Source organism: Myxocyprinus asiaticus, chromosome 6 (genome assembly GCF_019703515.2).
Source record: "Myxocyprinus asiaticus isolate MX2 ecotype Aquarium Trade chromosome 6, UBuf_Myxa_2, whole genome shotgun sequence".
Lineage (NCBI taxonomy): Eukaryota > Metazoa > Chordata > Actinopteri > Cypriniformes > Catostomidae > Myxocyprinus > Myxocyprinus asiaticus.
In genome coordinates, this window is record NC_059349.1 from 4,822,263 (window position 1) to 4,844,065 (window position 21,803).

At 40.3% G+C, this 21,803-nt stretch overlaps 1 long non-coding RNA gene across 1 annotated transcript; it reads right to left on the reverse strand.

Annotated features, from left to right (window-relative positions):
* Positions 1 to 17,679: 17,679 nt before the first annotated feature.
* On the reverse strand, positions 17,680 to 20,518 carry LOC127443004 (uncharacterized). Its single transcript, XR_007897583.1, has 3 exons — positions 20,292 to 20,518; positions 20,057 to 20,101; positions 17,680 to 17,785 (listed from the first exon to the last, which is right to left on the reverse strand). It is a non-coding gene; the product is annotated as an uncharacterized LOC127443004 (long non-coding RNA).
* Between the last annotated feature and the right edge of the window lie 1,285 nt (positions 20,519 to 21,803).

The window sequence follows — 21,803 nt, forward strand, 5'->3', positions numbered from 1 at the left end:
GTGCGAGACGGGCAGACCTCTGTGTGCCTCGTAGCCAGTGCACCCGGCCGTCACGTAACCTCCCCCAACGCTCTTACAGGCATCAAACGGTCCCCTGCAACTCAGGGACAAGTTGACTGCCCAAAATTAGGGACCGGCTGACCCAGCCGCGGCCTCTTTTTTTCTCCCCAAAAGGAACTAAATCATTCAGCTGGGGGCTATATAGGGTCCGTCCAATGGGGGGTTTCCCTCCCAAGGGGAGGACACTGTGGAGACCACACCCCGCCCGGAGGGGGGGACATTTGAGTGGAAATACGTTGTGTATTAAAAATAAAAGGTAAACAAGGATTCCCCGCCCGGCCCTCCACCGGGAGAAGGAGTGGTGCTCTTACCAGCTCCTGTGTAGCGGGTCTCCGACTTCCTGGGCTGCCCGTCTCAGGGGCACTTCGAAGCCTTTCTTGGGTCTTGGCGGCCGGCCGTGAGACGGGTGGCATCTGCTTCCTGCGGGCGGCTCCATGGTGGGGCCGGCCTGCTGGGACGGGCTGTGGCGGAGCTGGTGTTGTCGCCGCAGGGGGACGCCCTTGGCGACGAGCAGATGGGGTGAGGGATCTTGAGCCATGCCGGGGCAGGATATTTTAGATGGCCTCCGTCTGCTTCCTTACCATCGAAAACTGCCGGGCAAAGTCTCCGACGGTGTCGCCGAATAGGCCAACCTGGGAGATGGGGGCATCAAGGAATCGCACCTTGTCAGCCTCCCTTGACTCGACCAGGTTGAGCCAAAGGTGGCGCTCCTGTACCACCAGGGTGGACATCACCTGCCCGAGAGACTGCGCTGTGACCGCAACGGCCTGATACACCTTGGGAATCGCCGAATATCTCTTGGCCGCCCCACCGTCGAGGGTAGTGAGAGTGGAGGAGCCTGCGGACCGGGTCCGGGCAGTAAAAGGTGCTTGCCACGATCATGTGAGCTCATCATGCACATCCGGGAAGAAAGGTACTGGGGCAGGGCGCGGCCGTGAGCGGTGCTCTGGGCTCAGGAACCAATCGTTGATCTGCTAGGGTTCAGGGGGGAGTGGAGGATTCCATTCCAGCCCGACACTCACAGCCACCTGGGCAAGCATGTCCGCCAGTTCTGCGTCAGCCTGCGACTGGGCTACCGCACCCGAGGGTGGGAGCCCAGCCGAGTCCTCCGCTCCAGACTGGGCGAACCCACTCTCTGATGCTGCTATCGATAACTCATCCTTTTCGCAAGCTCAGAATGAGATCGTCAACTCGCCCTGAGATGAGCCCGTGGTCATCCCAGAATCCGACTGGGGCACAGGAGCGTGCTGGGGAATGGGAGGTCCGCGGGGGGTTTCCCGGCAGAGAAGCTCCCATTGAGGTCCCCAAATGCCCCCAGTGCTAACCGCCTCTGCCTCATACCTGTAGGTACAAGGACCGAGGCGGGGAGCCGCTGGGATGGCTTTCCCCCTGACGAAGGAAAGCCGCGACCACAACGTTGCCAAGGTCATGTTCTCACAATGAGGATACGAACCATCCATGAACGATGTCTCCACGTGGGAAGCACCCAAACACGTGAGACAGTGATCGTGGCTGTCAGAAGTGGAGAGATAGCGACCACAACCAGGAATAATACACAAACGAAAAAGACGCTTTCGTTTGTGCCACTCTTTTAGTAGAAAATATACTCTTTATGATGAAATAATATACTCTTTTAGCTGCTGAAGCGCCCAGGGGCGTTCTCTGCACAACGCCGGTGCAAGAGGGGGAGAAACCGCTGTAATGCGCTGTAAATCCAACAGCTTTCACTGGATAGAGGTGAATGGATCGGCAGAGTAATTCAGCTCGCTGAACACAACCACTCGGCTCCGAGTGGTTGCAAGCCAGCTCCTTTTATACCCGTATGTCCGGGGGAGTGGCATGCAAATTCCACTCGCCAATTCCCATTGGCCTTTTCTCAAAGATCAGAGGTGTTTGGGGCTCCCAAGGGTGACCCTTAGTGTCACTACATCAACACAATGTCGAGTGAGTGACAGAAGGGGAAACTAAGATTGCTGCTGGAAGAGGTGTTAGTGAGGCAAGCAGGGGTTGCTCACCCTGTGGTCTGTGTGGGTCCAAATGCCCCAGTATAGTAATGGGGACACTATACAGTCAAAGGCACCATTCTTCGGATGAGACGATAAACCAAGGTCCTGACTCTCTGTGGTCACTAAAAATCCCAAGTCACTTCTTGTGAAGAGTAGAGGTGTTACCCCAGTGTTCTGGCAAAATGGGTTGGTGCATTACCTGCTTCTGCCTCTGTATGGGAGCCCTGTGAGACACAAATTATCTAAACTCCTCTTGTTCCCTACTTTTTACTTCAAACCACTGTTGTATTGCCACCACAACCGGCCCTTAGGATCCACTGGTTGATCAAGAAAATGTCCTTTATGTTTCTCTGCTATCTTGGACAAATTCAGCCAAGGACCTCTTTGGCCCACCACCGCCAAACCCAAAGTTCCTTCCATGGATTGAGACAGGCAACCTGCTGAGTGGAAAATAGAGCTACAGACATTTCCTCCTCTGACTCTGCAACGTAGACCAAGAGCAGAGTGACCACGTTGCTAGCTGCAGATTTGTAAATCTTCTCAAAAATTAAGGCTGAGAAGCGATCCGATCTTTGAGGCAGTTTAGGGATGATGGTGGATAAACAAAACACTGATCTACTGATCTTTCATTGGCTGCATGTGAGACCAACCCCTTTCCCCCATACCTGCCATATGAAGAGAGTAGAATCTATACACTGGGACCCGTGATGATAGCGGTCTCTCCCAATACTTCATCAGATCCTCCATGCAGTCCTGGAAAGGTGGGATAGTCTGATGATCAGTGGTATGTGGTGGACTTTTGAAAGGAGGAGGCAGAGTGCCATCTCAGGGTTTTTATTTTATTTTTATTTTTTTTTTGGTCCCATGTAAATTCCTATTTCAGTTCCATTTGGAATTTACATAGATTTCAGGTTAAACCCATACATAAATCTATTGTAATATATTACAATATATTATATAAAAAAGTAGACCTATAAAAAAGTAACATGCTTTCACATATATGCACACTGTATATGCACTGTATATTTTAAAATGCAACAAAAATGGTTTTCATATATGTAACATACTGTATATTTTCCTATCATGGTGGAGTATGAATAGGCTATATAGCCTACATATATGCCCAAATATATGAACTATAGTTTTCTATATTCTGTTTTCAGTGAATGTTCAAACTCAGTTCCTGTTTTTGCAGTTTGGAGATTCCACCAGCAGGTGGTAATAAAGTTCATTTCCAAACTCTAAAAATATAGTGGAACATCAAATTATTTCCATGACGATCACTGTTGTAGCTGTTTTATGAAACAAATATTTATCAGATTTGTGTTAAACTTTCTTTATGTCATGGTTTATTTTTCAATTGTATTTATGATCCCATTTGTATTAATATTCCACCTGTTTTTTGTAACTACAATCACTACAATAGGGGTCGGTGGAAGAAGTTGGACAGAGTAAAATGTTTGGATTTGGTATGATTGTTTTGACTACTTTGTTATTTTGATAATATTTTTCTTTCATTTGAAGTGTATTTTGAATTTAGAAATATTTTGTTTTAATTTTGTGTTTCAATAAATGAATTAAATTATCAAAATTGACCGGTAGAAGTAAAGTGCACTACGATACAATCACTGTTAATACTAGCCATGATTTCTGTGTCAGTAGATGAAAATGATTAATAATACTTAATTTAATGGAGCGTAAATCCAAATCCTGACGACAACCACATTTTCCATGCATATAAAAGGAGTGTGTCACTGTCATAGAAATATGCCTGACATTCAACAAGGATGCAGTTAATGCACAAAAGACCCATGTTTCTATTTTTCTTATTCATTATATACAGTTCATTTACACTACCAACATATTATGAATATGCTGTCTTTGTTTATATCGCTGTTGCTTGGTAGGGAATGGACTATATAATAGAGCAGACGGTGCCGGAGAAGAACCTCAGAATTAAATTGTACTTGGCCTAGCCCATTGAGTGCATGATTGCATGAAAATACCAAAACGTTATGGCCATGCCTACTGACTTTGCATGTATGACTTATGGCAAGAAATTATGCTCATCAAGAAACCACAGCTTGATACCAGGATAATTGGCTAATTATAGACCGATTTCAAATCTCCCATTTATGTTAAAAATACTAGAAAAGGTAGTGTCTTCCCAACTATGTTTATTTTTACAGAGAAATGGTATATATGAAGAATTGCAGTCAGGATTTAGGCCCCGTAGTACAGAGACTGCACTTATCAGTTACAAATGACTTGCTCTTATCATTTGATCGCGGCTGCATTTCTCTTCTAATGCTTTTAGATCTTAGTGCTAACTTCGACACCATAGATCATGACATTCTCTTGATAGGCTTGAGAATTATGTTAGCATTTGTGGACAGGCATTACCTTGGTTTAGGTCCTATCTCTCTGAACGCTACCACTTTGTCTGTGTAAATGAGGAACTGTCAGATCAAATTAAAGTTAAGAATGGAGTGCCACATGGATCAGTTTTAGGGCCTCTGCTTTTCTCCCTATATATGCTCCCCCTGGGAGACATTATCAGGAACCACGGAATTAGTTTTCACCGTTATGCTGACAATACACAACTTTATATTTCTTCTAAACCCGACGAAATGTCACAATTTTCAAAATTAACAGAGTGTATAAATGATATCAAAGAGTGGCTGGCTAGAAATTTCTTTCTACTCAGTTACAATAAAACAGAAGTACTAATTATTGGAACAAAAACCTCAAAAAATAAGACATTAAAATATAATCTGACTCTTGATGGATATACTGTAACATCAATTTTAGGTGTTATATTTAATAGCAGTCTGACCTTTGAAAAACAAATTTCCAATATTTGTAGAACTGCATTCTTCCACCTCAGAAATATTGCCAAGTTACGACGCATGCTACCTGTTTCTGATGCTGAAAAACTAATTCATGCGTTCATGACCTCAAGACTAGATTATTGTGATGCATTACTTGGTGGATGTCCTGCAGGTTTAATAAATTAACTTCAGTTGGTTCAAAATGCAGCAGCGAAAGTGCTAACTAGAACCAAGAAATACGATCATATCAGCCCCATTTTATCGGTGTTACATTGGCTACCTGTCAAGTTTTTTATTCATTTTAAAATTCTGTTAATTACTTACAAAGCTTTGAATGGTCTAGCTCCAAAGTACTTAAGTGACCTTTTGTCACACTATAATCCATCGTGCTCATTACGATTGCAAAACTCTGGCCTGTTAACAATTCAGAGAATATCAAAATCCACAAAAGGAGGGAGATCATTTTAATATCTGGCTCCTAAACTATGGAATAGTCTTCCTAGCAGTGTTCAGAACTCAGACACACTCTCTCAATTTAAGTCTAGACTAAAAACGTATTTATTCTGCCAGACATATACCTAATTTATCCCTCAATTCATAGCTATGCTGCTTTACTTAGGTCTGCCAGAATCTAAAACACTTCTCTTATTCTTTAGCCCTGCTTTAAATTGAATGGCATCTACGCTAATTTTATTCTATTTCTTTCTCTGTCTACACCTCGGGATTATATCCCAAGGTTACCAGAGCCTGCCAGATCCATCTCTGGTCCTGCCTGATGTCCGATTCCCTGATGTCGCTGAGTGATGATGACCAACTGCAGCATGTGCCAGCCAGACTACATTTCAGTCTACTAAGACAGACTTCACAGAGGATGAATTGATACAAACTCAAAGACATGGGATTCTTCATGAGCCACTGCCTGAAGCATGGGCTCAGGATGGAGTTCACCAAAATTGCCATAAGCTTCCTGTCAGACTGCGACAAAAGCCTTCATCGGCCAAAATCATAGGACATTGCATCTATGTGTATTTCCTCAGTATTTAGGATTACTTCAAGGACTTTAACACTAAAAATTATAGTTAATATAAAATCATACTGTTTAATCATTGACCCACAACACTTACTTAGTTTACTAATTGTAACCACTAATAGTTCTAAACATAAATAACTAATATTGGCATTATACTCATTCATTTTCTGTTATAGCATAATTTCATGTACAGCTGCTTTGAAACAATGCTTGTTGTGAAAAGCGCTATACAAATAAACTTGACTTGACTTGGCATAGCACTGCGCTTGGTGCTAGCACTCTTAAAATAAGGTCCATAATGTGTATTTAGTATTTTACAATAATTTTTGTAAGGCAAAGACTGCATTGCTCAGTTATTTTTCTCCTATGTCTCTTTGAAAGTCAAGTTCTTTTTGTATGTGATCAAATGAGGAACAGGGCCGCACTTCAGTGTTTGCACTGTCACCTGACCATCCCTAATCGCACGTATTTTAGGCTCTGGCTCAAATCTGTCTTTTACAATTTAGGAGCATCATCGGTAAATTACGCACAAAATTATGTCAACGTGTAATCAACAGGTGACTGTAATCTGATTATGCACACTTTAAAATGTAATGTCATTAAATTACTGTATAAGCATTTGATTTTTGTAATCTTATTATTTCCTTCTCTCTTCTTTGTTTCTCCCCACCACTTTGAACACATTGCATGTAGATGACCATACAGGCTGTGATAATACATTTTAAAAAGGAATAAATAAATATAAATAAAATATAAATATAATAAATATATCAATAAATAATGTGGAATCTCCACTGCTTCCAAATTTCTCCCAAATATCACAACAGCAAGGAAATTTATCTTTGAGGGGGAGAGAAGACCATAGAATGGTCTTTTTGCTTTATTAGTGTTATTTCTGGCAGCTGACACTAAACTCACTTCTGCAAAGCGGTGACCAGAGGTCTATACCCAGATGGCCGCGCTGACTCTACAACAAACACATCTTTCAGGCCTCACGGCCAGCTGGACCAGAAGCTGGAAAACTTCTGCAGTGAACTTTTCTCTATTCAAGGAACCTGGTCACTTCCAGCCCACACAGCAAACTCTGATCGCAGGAGGAGATTTATATGACTGCTCAGTGAACTGGACATGAGGAATCTGCCTTCGGGTAGATTTTATCGGAACTCCTTTATCGAGCATGTTTACAGATGAGGATGTATGTGATGAGAGACAAAGATTTACAAAGTGACTAAATCAAAATCTGATATAATTGCATTAGTTCAGACCAATTAATCATCAACATAAGCTCTGCTCCAAAGTCTATTGAGTTCCTTGCTGTCTACTGTCAACATAGGCTTCCTTCTTTCTAAGTGACTGATCTGAAACGCTTTATATAGACAGCGTTTTTGTGCATGGTACAAATACTAAATAATACTTAATAATAAAAGTGTTAGCATTTTGCTAAGCTAATGATGCAATTATTGAATAAGCAAAAATAATCCATAGCACACAAACATTTTGTAAAAGCAACCTGGTCTCATGACACATCGTAATAATAGTAGGCTATGAGATGCCGAAATTGTACAAATTTGCTAATAGAAAACTATTTTTATAGCTATTTTTGTAGTATTTAAGGAAAATATGCTTATTATAAAATTAAACAAAAATGTACAAGTGAAGAGAAATAGAGAGAGAGAGAGAGAGAGAGAGAGAGAGAGAGAGAGAGTTGGTTCCACAATGTCTGTCTGAGGCTACTATCCAGGATTGGCCACAGAGAATGATCCTGTCATAATTTCGATGACATATTCATTTGTAGATTCCACCAATGTAAGCTGCCCACAGTTTTAATTTAGAGAAGCTTCACTGCCACAACAGAAACCAGAAGAAACCTGCCAATAAAAGTACTTAAGAGAGTTTATAAGGTGGAACCAGGACCTACAAGTGTCAGATGTCTAATTGTTCCCAAAATATCACATTTGCGAAATTTGTAAAAAGCTTTTGAATCTGGAAGGCAAAGTTGGAGGAACAGAGTGAAAAGTTTTTATGTAAATATTCTGTGTAATATATAGGAGGTAAAGAAGAAAAAACAGATTGGTAATTTTTTTTCATTATTGTGTTCCAACTGTATTACAAATATTACATTATCTGAATTAATTTCACAAAATAATTACATATTGTTCATTTAATTTTTTTGGTATAAGTGTAGGTAACTAAATACACATGGGCAATGTTATGTAAAATTGTATATATATATATATATATATATATATATATATATATATATTTTTAAAATTTTTATTATATTAAGTTATATATTATATTATATTAAGTAATAATAAATCTACCTCTGACAGTTTGACGAATTCAGTTGCACAATGGATTGCTATGGGCAGTAGGCCAGTAATAGGCAAAATTTTCATTAATCAGCCACTTTTTGTATTGTCTTATCAATGCTTTACTCATCTGCAACAATAATGTAATGCATTACCCCTTAAACGAGTTTTTGCGCTGCAGCCTGCAATTTTTCAAACTCAAATTTAAAAGCTCACTATTTAAACATACTGTGAACTAATTGCAAAAAAGTGGTCTTGTTTAAAAAAAATATATTGTACATGTTTACTATCTACAATCTGTTCTAACTTTGTAAGCATGTAATTCTGGTTCTCTTTGCTCTATCTTCCTTTAAAAAGGTCTTATTTTATTCCACTAGATGACAGTACTAGGAAAAGGAATTTGACCTCTATCACTTTTCATCACAATATGCAGATCTGAAATGTAGGTGGCACTCTAACGCATTTCAGGCCTCACAGATGTGCTCGTCCATAGACATTCAATCGAATTTTCAGTTCATGCACCATCCACATTGTTTCATTGAATATCTCGGCATTAGAGTGGACTAGAAGTCATTAGAAAGCTGAGATTTTCCCCTTTGCAATGATATAAAATCAACAAAATCATTTTATCACCAATAGTTCATCATATTTTTCCGATGATTAACATGCTTTTCCCGCTGGACTGCATATTTTATTCTGGACACCTTAGATATAGCACTGGATTAATCACACAAGCAAGCTCACAGACAAGTAAAAAATGGCTACAGCTGAAGTCACATACAGCATACTCAAATACATTTAAACTCAGTTTTTCACAATTCCTGATATTTAATTGTAGAAAACATTCCCTGTCTTAGGTCAGTTAGGATCACTACTTTATTTTAAGAATGTGAAATGTCAGAATAATAGTAGAGAGAATTATTAATTTCAGCTTTTATTTCTTTCATCACATTCCCAGTGGATCAGAAGTTTACATACACTTTGTTAGTATTTGGTAGCATTGCCTTTAAATTGTTTAACTTGGGTCAAACATTCTGGGTAGCCTTCCACAAGCTTCTCACAATAAGTTGCTGGAATTTTGGCCCATTCCTCCAGACAAATCTGGTTTAACTATGTCAGGTCTGTAGGCCTCCTTGCTTGCACACGCTTTTTCAGTTCTGCCCACAAATCAGATTTAGGTCAGGGCTTTGAGATGGCCACTCCAATACCTTCACTTTGTTGTCCTTAAGCCATTTTGCCACAACTTTGGAGGTATCACTGTCCATTTGGAAGACCCATTTGTGACCGAGCTTTAACTTCCTGGCTGATGTTTTGAGATTTTGCTTCAATATATACACATAATTGTCCTTCCTCATGATGTCATCTATTTTGTGAAGTGCACCAGTCCCTCCTGCAGCAAAACATCCCCACAACATGATGCTGCCACCCCCATGCTTCATGGTTGGGATGGTGTTCTTCGGCTTGCAAGCCTCACCCTTTTTCCTCCAAACATAACGATGGTCATTATGGCCAAACTGTTCAATTTTTGTTTCATTAGACCAGAGGACATTTGTCCAAAAACTAAAATCTTTGTCCCCATGTGCACTTGTAAACTGTAGTCTGGCTTTTTTTATGGTGGTTTTGGAGCAGTGGCTTCTTCCTTGCAGAGCAACCTTCAGGTTATGTCGATATAGGACTTGTTTTACTGTGGATATAGATACTTGTCTACCTGTTTCCTCCAGCATCTTCAAAAGGTCCTTTGCTGTTGTTCTGGGATTGATTTGCACTTTTTGCACCAAACTACGTCCATCTCTAGGAGACAGAATGCATTTCCTTCCTGAGCAGTATGATGGCTGTGTGGTCCCATAGTGTTTATACTTGCATACTATTGTTTGTACAGATGAACGTGGTACCTTCAGGCATTTGGAAATCGCTCCCAAGGATGAGTCAGACTTGTGGAGGTCCTCAATTTGTTTTCTGAGGTCTTGGCTGATTTCTTTTGATTTTCCCATGATGTCAAGCAAAAGAGTTTGAAGGTAGGCCTTAAAATACATCCACAGGTACACCTCCAATTGACTCCAATTAGCCGGTCAGAAGCTAAATTAGGCTTGACATCATTTTTTGGAATTTTCCAAGCTGCTTAAAGGCACAGTTAACTTAGTGTATGTAAACTTCTGACCCACAGGAATTGTGATATAGTCAATTAAAAGTGAAACAATCTGTCTGTTGGAAATGTTTCTCGTGTCATGCACAAATTAGATGTCCTAAATGCCTTGCCAAACTATAGTTTGCTAATATGAAATCTGTGGAGTGGTTAAAAATGAGTTTTAATGACTTTAACCTAAGAGTATGTAAACTTCTGACTTCAACTGTACATTTGTTGAAAACTGCCTACGGTAAAAGCAGATATCAAGTTTTTGGCTACTTAAGGCTTACAGCGCATAAAAGAGATGTTTGTATTTGATGTTATAACAGAGATAATATTCTCAGGGCAAATGGAGGAGTCAGGAGGCAGCAAAAACAGTCAACGTGAGTACTTTATTACTCTTCAGCTTCGTTCACAAAACTCAAACAAAAAGGGCACTCAGTGGCCAAATAATCACACACAAACGAGGCACTCAATCGGGTTGTACACACACACAACAAGAGTTTCTCTCTGGTCCCTCTCTTTCTGCCGACTGGTACTCTTTGTCAGCCTTTTCAGATCTCCCTCCGCCATCACTATAACAAGAGACAGGTGTTAATGATAATGACAGCCCAGGTGACGAGCCTTACCACTAGTCCTGTGTCTGTCTCCCGCAGACAGACACACGACCACGCCCCCATCTCCACAGATGTCTTACAGAAATCATATTTCACTTTGTGATTCTTTTGAAAATCTTTCAAACTGTGATATTAAGGCAACAAAATACTATACAACTGTATATCACATTCCTGAGAATGAGAGCTTTCATTTGATATATGACTTGTCCATTTAGGTGCTATTTGAAAGACTTTTATATTCATATTAATATTTCTATGACATTAGCTCTAGGTGACGCTTATTTGTGATGCAAATGGCTTATGGCTTTATTTTGTTATTTTACGTAACATACATGCAAAATTTATGGGATTTTTTGAAAAGTTCAGATTCTAAGCTTTCAAATGATACCACATATGCCTGACTTATGTATCCGGGGACTTTAACATTTTAAGCGTAAACTTATTTTGTGATATAGCGCCCCTCTATGGACCCACCGGCAGATTTTAAGGAGTTTAATTATCTAGATTATTATATTTATAATATATATATAATTATATAATCATTAAATATTGAATTACTGTAATTTGAGGGTCTATCTCTGCAAACATTCATACTGAATATGCGTTTAATTTGATTTCATATTTTTCTTTTCTGACATAACATGGCCAGTGAGGACTGTTTAGCCTACTTATAGATTAATTTTACATAAATATTAATCTCTGGAATATTTTATATTGATTGGTCAATCACGTGTTCTGCTGTCAAATATTTTTGTATGATGACCACATTGTTATGCCTTGCAACTAATTTCCTACATACCGTAGCTGTGCTCATTTCATGTCTCTCGCTCTTTTTCTTCTCACATTATAAAACCATTTAATCTCAAATCAATATTTCATATCCATTTATTAATGTGGGGGTTTATTTATGAGTGACCAGTTGTATATTATCCATACATAACAGAGGTATTTTGCATTAAATATAGAATCAAAAACAGCCAGTTTAATTGTAAGGGTCAGAGAGAGGGTGGAAATGGTCACGAAAAACAATATTATGACTGGTTTTGCTGCAAGAAACATTATAAGGGGGTGAAAATAAAATGCTACGAAAGTGTTGAATAAGACCCCGTATAAAAGTGTAACCGTTCTGCCAAAAAACAGAGAACTTTATTTTTTTTTTTTAAGGCAGACATATCTGTGACTTCCTGTTCTCCTCTGTCTGTCCATACTGACAAGTAGGCAGATGATTTGGAGTCGTTGGCTGTCACTCATGTCCCGGTTGAGCGGCTCTGAAGTCTTGGGTGGTTTTCCCAAACCAGCCATCATTTAAAACTCAATAGGACAAAAGGTCAGACGCGAGAACAGGGGCTTCAGGGATGGTGGGTGGTAGAGAACCTCATACTGTTACATAAACATGTGTGTGCCGGTCAGGGGTTTACAGAAAGAAATGGAGAGATTATGTTGTGTTTGATGATGAGGTTTCAAAGAGATTAAGAAGTGTTAGTAGAATTTATATGTGAAATTCCTCATTTCAGTTGTGATTTCTTTTTTTTTTCTTTTTTTTAAGAATTTTGGTCACACTTTACATTAATGTTTCCTTTGTTAAATGAATATATTGGGTCAAATACAACGTTCAACTCAGTCAACAGCATTTGTTGCATAATACCGATTACCACCAAAATAATTCTGATTTGTTCCTCCTGTTTTAAAAAAAAAATAAATAAATAAAAAGCAAATATCTGGGTTACAGTGAGGCACTTACAATGGAAGTGAATGAGACCAATCCGTAAACATTTAAATACTCACTGTTTTAAAAGTATATTAGCCACAAGACATAAACAATATGTGTGTTAACATGATTTTAGTGTGATCAAATCGCTTACTAACCTTTTCTGTGTAAAGTTATAGCCAATTTTACAACTTTGTTGCCATAAACCCTAAAACGACCATAAAAACAACGATTTGAACAACTTTACAGCTCAAATAATACAAAACTTTTAAAAGAAGAATTAATACAAGTGCTTTTTTTATTTTTTTATTATAAGCTTCACATTTCTGCATTTAAACCCAACAAAATTTGAATGTAACTCCCTTCTAAGTGTCTCACTGTAACCTTGAGTTTTGCTTTTTTTAAAGAAAAGGAGGGATGAATCCAAATAATGTTTTGTGGTAATCAACATCATGTGACAAATGCTGTCCATTGAGCTTAACTGTATTAACCCGGAATATTCTTTTATGAGGGGTTCATTGATAACTAATAAGTAATTTACAAATGCATTATTGATCATTGATACAGTAATATCAACGTGTGTGTGTGTGTGTGTGTGTGTGTGTGTATATATGGTAACACTTTACAGTAAGGCTTCATTCATTAACATTAATTAATTCATTATTAACTAACAATGACCAATACATTTTTTATTAATTATTTATCGTTTATTAATCTTTGTTAATGTAAGTTCTTAAAAATACAATACAATTATATAATATAATATATGTAATATATTTAAGCAATATCACACGAGCAAGAGTGCTGTATGGCCCTACATCAGTACGGCTGTGATTCGGCCGCAGGCATGAGGCCGTAGGTAATCACAGCCGTGCTGATTTAGGGCCATACAGCACAATTGCGAGTGTGATTATTGCTTATATACAAAAGTTCACCGAACAAGTAAATAAAACAATAAGGAAAAATTAAGGACTGTCACAAAAAAACGCATTTGTACATGAAACTAATTTCTTAAGCCACAGATCAGAATCTACTGTTTCTAGTTCAAAAGATGCGCCCAATCCTCTAATTACTAATTAGAAAACGTCACTTTAGAACTAGTAACGGCAGCTGTGTGATTACATCATCTGTTGTGTTGTGTCTTTCAGCTGTGATAAGCCTTAATGCTGAAGCTGTATTTCCCAGTTGTAGTCTAGTAGTAATATGAGCGATCATGGAGTGAGAGGCAATTGCCAGTGACTTCAAAGAAACTGCTTGCTGACTGGCAACGCTGACCTGCTGGCTAAAATCTTTACTGTTACAGGGAAAAATTAAAAGACACATATCTAGCTTTTTACACATCTGCACTGCTCTTACACTTTAGTTTAGAATGCCACAAACAAAAGCGGAGTGACACAAAGAGTGAAGCGTCTGAGTACTGCTGTTCTGAAACATCAGCACTCAAGGAATGTCTCTCGTCCAATCAGATTTGAAGACTGGAACTAACTGTTGTGTGTGTGTGTGTGTGTGTGTGTGTATATATATATATATATATATATATATATATATTTATTATTATTACACACACAGTATATACAGTATATATGTAATATATATAAAAAAGTGCGACTTTCATGCAAATAGTGAGCATTTTAACTTACATTTTATAAATGCTTAAAGCTACACTAAGTAAGATAGTTTTGTTAGAAATCCCCTTCTTCATCTCGGCTGGAGGGACAGGCTCTATCGCACCCTTCCGTAGAAGGGTAGCGATCTCTGCACACAAGGTAGCGGCATTCTCGCCCTTCACCGAGGTGAAGCGGACGCCGCTGAACCTGGGCGGGTGCATGGCAAACTGAATCGCATAGCTGAGTGGGACAGTCTGGGTCAGCCATCGCGACGGGTTGGAAAGCGCGAGCCACGCATCCAAACTCCAGGCAAGGGGTACCAAGGGGATAATCATTTCGGACGTACCTGCGGGTGGGGCCTCGCGGCGGGGCAGAGCTTGAGGTGCCACATCGAGGGGGCTTGAACCCCGTGGCCGTGCTGAGTCCAGAGACATCGAAGCACTTACCTGGTTCCTGATGCCCACCATAAGATTGGTTGAGGAGGGGGGAGGAGGAACATCGTCCCGGCATTCCATCGGAAGCAACCCGGTGTGGGCATGTTTGTGCCACAGCTTGGTGCGCAGGCGCAGGGGGTCCTCCGCTGGAGCACCAAACCTACCAAAATGGGACGGTGGATGGTGGTCATGACGACGGCCGTGCGCACCTGACATGTGACCCAGAGAACAAGGAAACCACTCTTTTGTTGAAGTTTTGGGTTCCGCAGCCTCTTGGGCATGCGGCAAAAGATGAAACAAAAGATTCTTCTCCCGGCTCTCCACCGGGGGATGGTGTGGTCTGTTTACCAGCTCCGTAGAAGCGGGTCTCCTCATCCCTGGGTCGCCCGTCTCAGGGGCGCTTCGAAGCCTTCCTAGGGTGGCGTCTACTTCCTGCGATGGGCTCCTCGCCGGGGCCGGGCCATGGGGGCGGGCTGCGGCAGAGCCGGTGCTGTTGCTGCAGGAGGACGCCCTTGGTGACGAGCAGACAGGGTGCAGGGTCTTGAGCCGCGCTGGGGCAGGATGTGTTGAATGGCCTCCGTCTGCTGCTTCACCTCCGAGAACTGCTGGGCAAAGTCCTCGATGGTGTCGCCGAACAGGCCAACCTGGGAGATGGGGACATCAAGGAACCGTGCCTTGTCAGCCTCTCTCATGTCGACCAGGTTGAGCCAATGATGGCGTTCCTGGACCACCAGAGTGGACATCGCCTGCCCGAGAGAACGTGCCATGACCTTCGTCGCCCGGAGAGCAAGGTCGGTCGCCCAGCGCAGTTCCTGCATCAATCCCGGGTCAGAACTACCCTCGTGCAGCTCTTTTAGTGCCTTGGCTTGGTGTACCTGCAGGAGAGCCATGGCGTGCAGGGCGGCTTGTCCAGCAGCACCATAGGCCTTAGCCGTCAGAGACAACATAAACCTACAGGCCCTGGACGAGAGCTTCGGGTGCCCATGCCAGGTGGTGGTGCTCTGCGGGCACAAGTGTACCGCGAACGCCTTATCCACTTGGGGGATCACCGAATACCCCTTGGCCACCCCACCATTGAGGGTAGTGATAGTGGGGGAGCTGAAAGATCGGGACCGGGTAGTAAAAGATGCCCCCCAAGATCTTGTCAGCTCCACATGCACTTCCGGGAAGAAAGGAACCGGGGCGGGGCATGACCGTGAGCGGCGCTCTGGACCCAGGAACCAATCATCGAGCCGCGAGGGTTCAGGGGAGAGTGGAGGGTTCCACTCTAGCCTGACGCTTGTGGCTGCCTGGGAAAGCATGTCTGTCATCTCTGCATCAGCCTGAGACTGGGTGACCACACCCCAAAGGGGAAGCCCAGCCGAAGTGTCCGTGTCAGAGTGGACGAGCCCGCTCTCTGATGCAGCGCTCGATAGCTCATCGTCGTCCCGGTCCCCGAATAAGAGGTTCAACTCACCCTGAGACGAGCCGGCGGTCTCATCCGAGAACCCGACCGGGACAAGCGAGCGTGCTGAGGAATGGGAGGTCCGTGGGGGGTTACCTGGCAGAGGTGGTCCCATTGGAGTCCCCAAATCGCCCCCAGTGGTAACCGACGCGGCCTCATACCCATAGGTAGAAGGACCAAGGCGGGGAGCCACTGGGGTGGCTTGCTTTCTTACGAAGGCCAGCCGTGACTGCAACATTGCCATGGTCATGTTCTCGCAATGAGGACAAGACCCATCCATGAACGAAGTCTCCGTGTGGGCAGTGCCCAGACACGTAAGACAGCGATCGTGGCCATCAGAAGCAGAGAGATAACGACCGCAACCAGGAATAAAACACAAACAGAAAGGCATCTTTAAAAAGACGTTCCATGTGTGCCGCTCTTTTAGAATTGAAAATATACTCTTTTATTAGAATACACTCTTTTCTTTGTTCTGCCGAAGCGCCCAGGGGCGTTCTCTGCACTCCACGGGTGCAGAGGGGGAGAAGCCACTGAAATGCGCCGTAAATTCAGCAGTTTGAGGGCTCCGAAGAGAAAATCTGAATGAGTGGTTGCATACCAGCTCCTTTTATACCCGTATGTCCGGGGGAGTGGCATGCAAATTCCACTCGCCAATTCCCATTGGCCTTTTTTCAAAAAGCAGAGGTGTTTATGGCTCCCAAGAGTGACCCCTAGTGTCAATACATCGACACAACGTCGAGTGAGTGACATATAGGGAACAAACAAACAATACGGTACAGTAACCATAATTGATCAGTGGTATTTGTAGTAAAACCATAACCACAAAATAATCATAACCACACTTTTAGTAGTAACCATATGTTAACTGTGATACTTGTAGTGAAACCATTGTAATAAAACAGGACAATGACAAGTATTGTAATAAAATTTAATTTAATTTTGTGGTTCCTCTGGTTAACTATTGTTACTGGTTCCTCTGGTAAACTATTGATACTGCTGAAAAAAAATAAAATAATTACCGTTATGAAAATTAAACCTTGTTTTCCTACAGAAACCATTGTTTAACCGTGGTATTTAAAAACCATTACTACAAGATTTACCATGGTTACTAAGGTCATGTTTGCTACAATATTACTAAGCAATAATAAAGTGTTAGTTCACCCAAAAATAGAAATTAATTTACTCACACTCATGATATCCCAGATGTGCATGACTTTCTTTCTTCACCAGAACACATTTGAAGAAAAACAGAAACATATCTCAGCTCAGTAGGTCCTTAAAATGCCAGTGGATGGTGATCAGACTTTTGAAGCTCCAAAAATCACAGACAGTCAGCATAAACATCATCCATACAACTCTTGCGGTTAACCCTCTGGGGTCGACGGATGCGCTGGCGCGTCCTGCTGGATTTTTTCCTCATAACAGCGGAAACAACTTAAAATACTCCTTCATTTTTGGGCATACAGATAAGTGTAAGACATCATTAGAAACTATAAAGGGTCTACTTTTATTTGTGTACACTCACAATAACAACAAAACCTTGTGCTTTTGTAAAATAAAGAAAATAAACAGGGTGCGCTTTCAGCCGTCTCTGTCTCCGCGAGCATCTTTCTGAAACACATCACAAAAATGAACTGAAACTCCGTGAATGCTTATCACACAAATATGAAACATATGTAAGAAAGCTTAAAATGTCTACTTTTAAATAAAACAATTCAAATTTAAAACAAATATTCTCCAGCAATGTAATCTGTATGAAACTAAAGGGATGTACAGTTTCTCCTGGCTCAGCTAATTATCCCTAATGTGATCACACCCACCAGCAGAGCGCGCTATTCATGCAGTAATGTGCTGAGGCGAACAATGTAAATGGTAAACACCCCCAACAGTGCCTTAAAAAAAGTTCATTCACTTTTCTGCGCGTTTGGAAGATAGCACACTACACAGGTGAGGAAACTCTTCAGATGGTCCTGGATAGCGACGAAGAGTTCACATTTTCCTCAGAAGAAGAGCGGGACTCCGACAATGAACGTTTGCATTTTGAAGAGCGACTTGATCCAGCCGAGGATACATTTTCAGATGAGTAAGTCTTACATTAGTTGACATGCTATTTTATATAAACATGTACATATTTTACTAGTTGGACTATTTCCAGACTTGCCAGCCAGTATTCAAAGTATTGACATTTGAAATATGTCCTAATAGGCAAGTTTTAGTTACATTTAAATATTGTTTCGGCTAAAGCAGGTATTTAAATTGTATGCTGTATGATATCAATATGATATGTAATATGATATAAAAATAATATGAATGTTTAGATTATATTTGAACTAGTGTTTATGCTGCCTCTTTATCATCAATGAAGCTTGTTCTCGCAAATATCTGTTTGGGTGTAAATGTGTAAAATGTGCTGTAAATATGCCCGGTCGATGAAGTGCGCAAAGTGCAAAAGAAAATGTATAGTCAGATGACTTCTTTTAACTTAAACTTGATTTTGTGAATAAGCTACAGACAATCCATTCAATCATTAAGTCTCCTCACATTCATTCTCTCTCAAAGGAGGGGTCTTTGTCTCCTCAGGTGTGAATCACATCAATATTCATGATCATCCACGCCTCCTCGCATATGGCCTTTCTAACACTAAAAGTGTCTTACAAAAGTTAAATGACTTTTGGTTTTCACATCATTTTGTAGCAAAAACTCTAGGCTACAAGATCCAGTTCTCAAAAGTCTTGTGAACAAATGTTTAGTATGTGTTATATGGCCTTATTTCAGTGACTTAAAATTTTTCAAAAACACGAATAAACGTAATTTTCTCAAAAATACAAACATGTACATACATGTTGCTCACATATTATTGTAGCCCAGTTTGTGCTGAATACAGTGTTATCAGACTTTAGCCATTAATATGTTTTTAAGAAACTGAAAAAAGCACAAATGTCATGGCATGTCAAAACTTCTCCTAGGTCCAAAACACCCTCAGACCCCAGAGGGTTAAATTAAGGTCTTCTAAAGTGAAACGATTACTTTTGATGTGAAAAGATCAATATTTAAATACTTTTTAACTAAAGTATCGCTTCTGTTCAGCAGCAGTAAGCGCGTGTGACGTAATCGCGTTGGCATGTTCACGCAAGAACTGAAGAGTATCGCTATTTACAGCTGAGTAGAAGGAACACTGCACAGAAGCCTCGTTGGTTTCGGTTTAGATCTGTATTTATCTGTTTGTTTACTCACAATGGTGCGTATGTGTGCTTATCTTGGATGTCTCAACTGAGAGAAAAACGTGAGATTACGCCCGTAACATGCCAACGCAAATTCATCACACAAGAGACGTGTACGCAGTACCAGGTATGGCCAGGGGCTGCATTAGCTGAAAACTCATCTGCCAATTTAAAAAAAATAAAATAAAAAAAAATGTTTTTTATAAATGTATATATATATATATATATATATATATATATATATATATATATATATATATATATATATATACACACACACACACACACTGGGAGACAAAAGTTTGGAATAATGTACAGATTTTGCTGTTTTGGAAGGAAATTTGTACTTTAATTCACCAAAGTGGCATTTGTACCAAAGTGGCACAAAGTGGCATTTAAAAAACATAATATGTAAGAAAATAGCAATAAACTAATTTGTTTTCATAAATGAATTTATTAGGTATTTTTATGTTCTTGCCCCTTTAAGGGTTGATGATCAGCAGGCTTACAAAATATTTTACAAGTACTTTTTTCTAGAGTAATTAATGTGCATCAGTAAGTGTACAGGCAACATTTATTTCCATTGACATCTGTTTTTTGGTCTGCACTATATAAGCTTGCAAAGGTGGAAAATTGTGATCAATGATGAGAAAGTATTTACCATTCAGTGATGTGCTGTGATGTGGCTCTGTTGAGGAGTTCCTCCCTAAAGGTAAAAGAAAAGACCTCAATCACAGTGAAACTGCATTTCAACAGTGGGTCATTCTATAATAAACTCAACCAATGTAAATTCTAGAATTATAAAGAAATAACACATTTTAACTCTACCCTACAGTATATCAAACATTATCTTGAGATATTTGGCACTACAGTACAATACTCAAAAAAAAAAATACCAATGTCTTCTGTATTTGAGCCTCTTTGGGGTGGATTTACTGCAAAGGCAATCCTTCAAAAAAGGAAAAGAATAAAAAAAGATGCAGCTGAAAAGTTTCAACAATACAAAAAATATTATTGTATAAAAACTATTATCTTCTGAAGTATAAAGCAAATCAAACAGGGGTAAGGCACTGGATGTCTCTCTGAAATAGAAAAATACAAGTACAAGTGACATTATTAAGCAGTATTATTAACAGTCCTACTACTAATCATTATCATAAAATCATCATATTTAATCTTTTAGATAAAACATAAAAGACACCAACTGTTTCCCAGCACAATTTATAGGTACAGCAGATGACAATGTATTTAAATGGATGTTATATTGTTGTGAGACATACAATTGTAATATTATAAAGATAACTTGAGACTTCTACCTTTGCCATGCTTATTTGGACCTCTGTGAACATTAGTGCAGAAAATACCACAAGGTTTGTCCCTAAAACTAAAACAGTCTTTGAGAAAGTAATGACAGTTTTAACATTTATTCACCTTGTGTATAATTGAATGCAGGCTTGCGCGTGTCATAGGACATTCATGAGTGGAAGACAGATAAATGAATGAACTAAAGTTAAAGTTTAGACAATATGAGTGAAATTGATCATGTTGAAGTTGACCATCTACAACAACTGAAATGAGTTGTTGGGCCTTCGTTCAGGAGCGGGTTTGGTTATTAGCAATAATTAACTATCAAAGATAATTATTAATTATTAAAATCAATAGAACATTGATTAGAATCAACATTAGCTTATTAATCCTTCAAATCAACAATCATCAAAGATAAATATCAATTATCAAAATCAATAGAATATTAATAAGAATTAATGTTGCCGGGGCACCACCCTGGAATCAGGGACTAATAACCAGACACTATAGCAGTCTCAATTGTTCTCTTAGGAAAGTCGATGTCCGGAGAACATCGACATTCACAAGGGGAACAATGAAGGCTTGAATCCAAGCACTGACATCCCCTTCCAGCCCTTAGCACAGGTGCATGCAGAACAATACCAAAACACTTCTCTTTAAAGCACAACAAAGTTTATTGATGCATTGAATATCAATTAATAATCAATACAATGCAGTCGATAAACTCCTGACTTCCAACTACAAACTAAACAGTAACAATGATTAGATATGGTAACAGATAAGTCTATAATAAATGAGAGGAGGGTAGAGGTGTGTGTGTTAATGGGTGTATGTGGGTGTGTGTGTGTGTGTATATGTGTGTAAGGAGAGAAGAGAAGGAGTGCACAAAATGGCGGGCATGGCTCTCGTGGAGAGAGTGTCATGCGAGGTTTCCGGGCAGAGAATGTGGCCGCGAATACGGGCGGAGAGGCTGGTTTATGGCGTCTGCCTGTTTAACACGTGTCTCCGCTGGTACAATAACTTAGGGACAAAGCTGGGCTCTATTGTCAAGTTATCTGTTTGCCAAATGTGTGTACGGGTATGTTTGTGAGGGGTCGTGTGTG